The sequence below is a fragment of the Ursus maritimus genome, unplaced genomic scaffold (assembly GCF_017311325.1).
Source record: "Ursus maritimus isolate PB19 unplaced genomic scaffold, ASM1731132v1 scaffold_29, whole genome shotgun sequence".
NCBI lineage: Eukaryota > Metazoa > Chordata > Mammalia > Carnivora > Ursidae > Ursus > Ursus maritimus.
In genome coordinates this window covers 21,646,603-21,654,112 of record NW_024425452.1, presented here as the reverse complement: position 1 = coordinate 21,654,112, position 7,510 = coordinate 21,646,603, and positions in this window count along the sequence as shown.

The window sequence follows — 7,510 nt, the reverse complement described above, 5'->3', positions numbered from 1 at the left end:
GATCCCAGTACGCCAGGATCACGCCCTGAGCCAAAGGCAGACGCTTTAACGACTGCGCTACCCAGGCGCCCCAAAACATTCCCCAATTCAGAAAATCTTAACTATATCAAATGTATTCTTTTCTGCTAGTCTTTTAAGATGATCCATAATCTTTCTTCACCCTATCTGCACAGGTACAGTTATGCTTCTTAAGTCAGAACTACTTATTTTACCAGACCACAACTTCATCACCATAATTTCTCTCTCTAATTCTTTTTTTTAGGGTCTTTTCTAGCCATAAATCACATTGAGTTTAATAAATACATTCACCATTCACTGAGCTCCTCCTCCACCTAAAACACTGTGAGAGATGCTAAGATGATCCAAACACTGCCCTCACTGCTGTTCACTGTGTCTTTTACATGCTAGATGCTGAGAAAATACGAAAGGTAAGGAGCGAATAAATGAATAGTGCTATTATAAATACCTTTTTATCTTTCCTTTTGCTCTTTATTTTTTGAAAAAGAGTTAAGATATCAAGATTTATTTCCTCTGAGAAGACTCTCTATTTTTTCCCTAATTCATAATACTTTCTGTCTTCTAAAGTTCTTATAGTATATAGTTACTACTTAAATTGTGATCCAAAGGACAGAATTTATTAGAGATACAGGACCTCAGGGCCTACTTTAGAACTACTTAATTAGATGCTGCCTTTTAATAAGATTTTTGGTGATTTATAGGTACATAAAATTTTTAAGAAGCACTAGTTTATACCATGGACTTCGACTTTTTAAGATATTATCAATATTATTGCCTATTGTTTCCCTGACTAGTTAATTTCTTAACTGTGAAGTATAGAGGTTTTCACATGCCTCTGAATTCCCTTGTGGCAATTACTGAGTTGGTATACTATAGGCCCTAAAAAATGCTATTTAATGATCACATTCAGACATTACCAAGACTTTAATAATTCATAAACATTGTATTATATGTAATATATGATATTTAGTAATGATGGGAAATATATATATAACATCACCACTTTACCAGAAGAAAATATTTAACATCAGTGCAGAAATCTAACACACATTCTATTGTTAAAAACTTGCATTTTTCTAATAATAATCTTTACAGTGTTAAAAAATATATCTAGAATCCAATGAAATTTAAAGCAGTTTAGTTGTTTGAGTAATTTGAGTGTAGCGGTAAAATGTCTTTTTATCTAGAAGAGCCACTCCCTTCCTTTTGTGCCTTTCACGATGTTGGCATTAAAAACAAAATCAAACCAGTTGTTTTATAGAATGTCCCTCAATAAGAATTTGTCTGATTAGTACCTTATGATACTCAAATTAAATATTCTTTGGAAATAAAATTAAATAAGGAATGTGTTCTACTCAGTACATCACAGCAGGAGGCACACAATGTCAGTAGATTTTATTATTGGAAGTTTTAATTTCAAAGGCTTGATTGAGATGTCTGACAGGTGTTTTCATTGCTAAGGTATCCTTTTCTCTTTTTAATGAATAAGTAATATATTAATATGAAATCCTTGAGATGATGCAAATATCCTATTTCCCAACAATCATTCACCTAATGGTCTTAGTATCAACTGATGATTCCTTTCTATATCATTTATTATACTTAGGGTTTCTAAAGGAATTTTTAATCTGTCATTCCTTCTAATTTTATTATTCATCATTTTTCTGTGAAGAACAGCTTCTCCTTACCTTCTCCATTGTATTTTTGGGTATCTCTGATGACTCAGTTAACACAGACACACACACACAAACACGCACACACACACATATTTGGTGTGTGATACTCCATTACTGACATTATTATTTTCGATGCTCAAAGTATTTTAAATAGAAGCACTTCCAAGCTAGCTTCTGTCTTCTGATATATCCTCTTCAGGTTTTGAGTACTTCCTTACTCTCAGAATAGCAACAAGATAGTCCAGGCTTACTGCACTTACACTTTTCACAGCCCAGTCCTGGAATCTGCCATTGCTCCAGTAATCCTTGTCCACTCCCCCACTTTTTGGGGGGGAGGGGTGAAAGGCATTAGTAAGCAAAATATGGGCACTGAATATGTTTATTGCTATTGAGCTATAATTGCTACTAGACCTTTTCAGTGATTAGACCTGGCAAAGTGATTTTTCATGTTGATATTTCCAAGTTCAAAGCCATTTACTGGGTTCTTTCTCTCCTTCCTACGTTTCATATTTACATCTCTCTTTTTTCACATTGGAAACCTTTGTTCTAAACAATATGAATATATTTATTCATTCATCCCAGTTTTGTTACAAACAAAGTGGTTTTAGAATTAAAATACAACTACCCACTCACCCAAGTACGGTTCAGATGTTTCTGTAGTTCATTTCGTCCTTGCACTGGTTTTCTTGAACCTGTGTACTAAGAGAACTGTGGCCAAAATTATTTGTACACATTACAGATGGTCTCTGACTTCTGATGTTTCAACTTTATAATTTTTCAACCTAGTGATGCCGCATACAATAGAAACTTAATGTTGGAACTTGAATTTTGATCTTTTCCCAGGCCAGTGACACATAGTGAGATATTTTTCATGATATGGTCAGTGGCAGGGAGCCACAGCTCCCCATCAGCCACGTGACCACAAGTGTAAGCAACCAATACAATTTAGAAGCACTCTGGGCCCATACAACCCTTCTGTTTTTCCACTTTCATTATAGCACCCAATTATTACATAAACTACTCAACACTTTATTATAAAATAGGTTTTGTGTTAGATTATTGTGTCCAATTGCAGGCTAATGTAAGTGTTCCGAGCACATTTAAGGTAGGCTATGCTTGGCGATGATGTGCAGTAGGCTACGTATATTAAATGTATTTTCAATTTACAATGGGTTTATCAGGATGTAACCCCATTGAAAATTGAAGAAAATCTGTGCTTGTATACAAAATTACTTCTACATATGTTGTCAATTTATATGCAGTTAAGTTCATTTGGCTTTCTTTCTATTGAATTTTAAATGTTTACCCCATCTTTGTTGATTTTATTTTTTTAATATATAAAATTTTGACATGGTTAAAAAGTCCCTATATAATGAGGCAAATTCAAAGTTGTTTCATTCTTTTTCCTGTCCTTTCTGTTTCATTCTCACAAACTGCCTACACTGTAACCAATTACACTAATTTCTAATTTATCCTACCTTTATTTCCTTTTTAAAATCAAGCAAATATGCACATATAGTTTCATTTCTCTTTCTTTGTTACACAAAAGGTAAAATATTATATAAACACTTTTGAATTAGGCTCTTTTAAAAAAATGATCTTGGATATCCTGGATATCATTTTACATCACTTCATAGAGCTCTTCCTCATTCTTTTTTTTTTCAATTTTTTATTTAAATTCCAATTAGTTAAAATACAGTGTAATACTAGTTTCAGATGTTGAATTTAGTGATTCATCACTTACATACAACATCCAGTGCTCATCTCCCCATCACCTGTTTAACCCATCCCCCACCCATGTCCCCTCCTGTAACCCTTGGTTTGTTCTCTATAGTTAAGGGTGTTTTCTGGTTTGCCCTTCTTTTTTCTTTTTTCCCCTATATTCCTCTGTTTTATTTCTTAAATTCCACATACAAGTGAGATCATATGGTGCATTTCTTTCTCTGACTGACTTATCTAGCTTAGCATAATACTCTCTAGTTCCATCCATGTCATTGCAAATGACAAGATTTCATTCTTTTTTTATGATGGATAAAGATGTGAGATACACACACACACACACACACACAATCAAGTATTCATCATTTTTTTTTTATCATCTACATAGTACCTGGTTGCATGAATATCACAGTTTATTTAAGCAATTAGCTATGTGCTGGCATTGAGATTGTTTTCAATATTTGCAGTTACAAATAATGCCACAATAAATAATCTTGTTTTGTGACTTTTCACAACATAGGTGGAGGTATATTTCCATGGTTAAATACTTAGAAGTGGGATCTCTGGGTCAAAGGAGAAATGCCTATGTAGTTTCCTTAGGTACAGTTTTCTCCATTAGGACATTTTGCTTTTACAAAAGACCTACATTAGTACAGTAACTCTTTTTCCCATAAAAGCGAAAATCCTCTTCAGATTTCTTTTGGCTAACAAAAACTATTGTAAATCTTTCTTAAAAGTGAAGTGGCTTAATGTGAACTTTTGGAAAGCGGGGGATACCTGTTTTTCTAGGGTCCTCTACTTAGGGGTTATTATGGATTGAATGTGTCCTCTCCACCAGATTCATATATTGAATCCCTAACCTGAATGTGATGGTATTTGGAGTGGGGCGTTTGGGAATAATTAGGTTTAGATGAGGTCATGAACATGGGGCCCTTATAATGGAATTAGTGTCTTTATAAGAAGAGGAGATCAGAATTTGTTTTTGCTCCTTCATATGAGAACACAGCAAGAAAACAGCCACCTGCAAGCCAGCTTATGATATTTTTCTATGGCAACTGAACAAATTAAAACAAGGACTTCTGCATAATCAATATCCTTATATTAAAGAATTGTGTCACAGACCTTATATATTTCCAGTCATAAATATATGCCTTCATTTTCCTGTGCCTAAAAAAGTATGTAAGAATGATATTTCTGAGTATTTGTTTCAAAATCTGTAATAGTTTAAGTTACTCTTTGAACAATATTTACTCTCTTCCTACTCCCCCTTTGAGTGGAATGTGCTCCTATCTCAACATATGTTGGATTTGGCCATGTGTCCTTTTGGCTTCATGGTAGGTTGAATGTACCCCTTGACTTTGGGTTTGACCACGTGACTTGCTGTGACCAATGGATTACAACAGTTATGATGCAAGCAAAATTTGGAATGTGCCTACACAGTAGGGCTTACATCTTGTTTTTCTGTCATTCTTATGAGAAGAGCATCCCCTAAGTAGTTACTGCTCCTTCATCCCAGGCCTCTACAGGAAACATATTAAGTAGACCAGAGATGGATAACTCTGAGAAGCCAACCCATCTGGAATCATAACTTAAAATGGATCCTCAGATGTATGAGAAATAAATGCTTGTTTTTGTATGCCATTGAGATTTTGTGGCTGTATATATAGCAATAGCTACCTGATAATATCCCCTTTCATTTTGAAGTAATTTAAATTATTTTTGTTGTATTTATCTTCTTCCCCTCCCTCCCTAGTCCAATGGCCTACACATATTAAAACAAATTCTTAGTTTAGAAGCTTCATTGAAAGAATTTATCATTTATTTGTATTGTAACGAAGAAAGGGATCTCTGTCCAAAATCGCAGTTGAATAAAATTAAATGTTACCTTTAAATTTCAGAACAAGACTACAAGTTGTCTCCAAGTACTAAATTTTATAGTTTATTTCCAATTCACTAAAAGAAGTGCTAAAGCTTAAGAATCCGAACAGATTTTAGAAAGCTCAAGGAGATGTCATTTTTCTAACAAAATATAATATCCATTAATAATCTGTAAGGTGTCTTTAGATCTTCTTGATTGAAATATAGAGAAAAACCTTTATTATTTGTAGCCTGTATTCTCATTAATAAAGAAATATAGGTTATTAAAAGAGGTTTGCTATTTAAATACTATTTACTAATTACAAATTTCATATTAGGAATTCTTTCAACTTATATACAAAGATCTATACCAGAGAGAATAATCAGTCCATAATTAATCATTTATACAATTTCGTTTTGTTTTATTTTGGCAGAGAAATGTTGTAGGCAATAGATTCAAGAGGGAGGGAAAAGAGTGTGTTTATTTTGCTTTGTGCTGCATATCAAGTACTCACCACTTAATAGTCTAAAATAAAATTTACTGAATTAATGAATATTGATGAGCACAACAATATTTTGCAGCAGGTGCTATAAACTGTGTGAAATATCAGTTTCAGATATATAACAGGTATGAGAGGCAGAATAATGACACCCCAAAGATACCCATGTCCTAATCTCTGGAGCCTGTGAATATGTTAGGTTACATGTCAAGACAGAATTAAGGTTACAGTGGAATTAAGGATGCTCATCAGCTGAACTTGATATGGGAAGATTAGCTTGAATTATCACGTGGGGCCAATGAAGCAGAAGGGTACTTAAGAGTGGAGGAAGGAGGCAGTCAAGTCAGAGGGTATGTGACTCTGGAGGAGGCTGGAGTGTTTGTATGTGAGAAGGACTCTATTCACCTTTGCTGGCTTTGAAGATGGAGAAAGGGGCCCACAAACCAAGGAGGCAGGCAGCCTCTAGAAGCTAGAAAAGGTAAGGAAACATATCTATCAAAAGCCTTTATAAATGAATGCAGTCCTGATGAGGTCTTGGTTTTTCGCTCAGTGAGACATCTGTCAGATTTCTGACTTCTCAAAACATAAGGTAATAAATTTGTGTTGTTCGTTATCTGCCAGCTTTGTGGTAATTTGCTAAAGCAGCAATGGAAACTAACATAGTAGGTTATTTAGTTTAACTGATTTTATCTGATTGCTGGTATAGGTATGTTTTCTTGTTTGCTTAAAAATTGTATCAGAGGACTGCAACTACTGTCTGTCTCTTGACCAACAAACAAGTCTGCCTTTACCTGTAAATACCACTATCTTTGAAGAAATAGTGTTAGAGAAAACAAAACATTCACGCAGCTGTGATGGCAGAAGTTAACTTCTCACACGTGTCTTCAATCAGCTAACTCCCGAAACCAGTAGGAGTCCTGTTTTAGTCACACTGAGCTTCAAAAGACAGCTTTTTCTTCTACAGTGGTAGCTGTGTCTTGGACTTGCAATAAGCCAGAGATAGTATAAAGTACACCTTTTCATTCATTTCAAACATAACCAGAAGAATGATCCAAAGGTTACAAAAACAAACAAAAAACACCCCCCCACACACAACTATGGAATACTTGTGCTTACAGAAACCTGACAAACAAAAATGCAAGATGTAGAAATTATCATTTTACTTAACTAGCTTTTTCCTTGGTTAATAAAAACTAATTTTCCAATATAGGAAAAGAAGCATAAAATCACACAAAGCATTTCAAAATATCTGGTATAAGAATAAGTTTGAGATTGGAGATTAACATGTTTAGCTTGGAATTAGAAATGAAAAGAAATAATATAAGTATTCTAAAGAAATACTTCATTCCTAAAGTAGAGCTTTTATCTTTCCTATGCTTATAAAGCTGCCTTAATCTTCCTCCTGAACTAAATAGAAAATAAGAGAAAACTGTATGCCTAGTTATTATAACTTGCCCTTATACTTTTTCACAATTACAAATTTTAATTTAATTTTTAAACTTAATTTACCTTTGGAATGGTTTCTTCTAAAATTATTTAAACTGTTTTGCAGCTTTCAACACTCATGATTATCCTCAATGTTCCCTTCCTACATGCACAGATAAAAATAAACTAAAAGTTTGAGGGTATATAAGCAATTAGCTTCTAATAAAATGTTATTAAAGTTATTTTGGTATATTAATAATTATTATATTTCTTATATTCAATACTATTCCTTTAATTATTTTTTGTATATTCAGC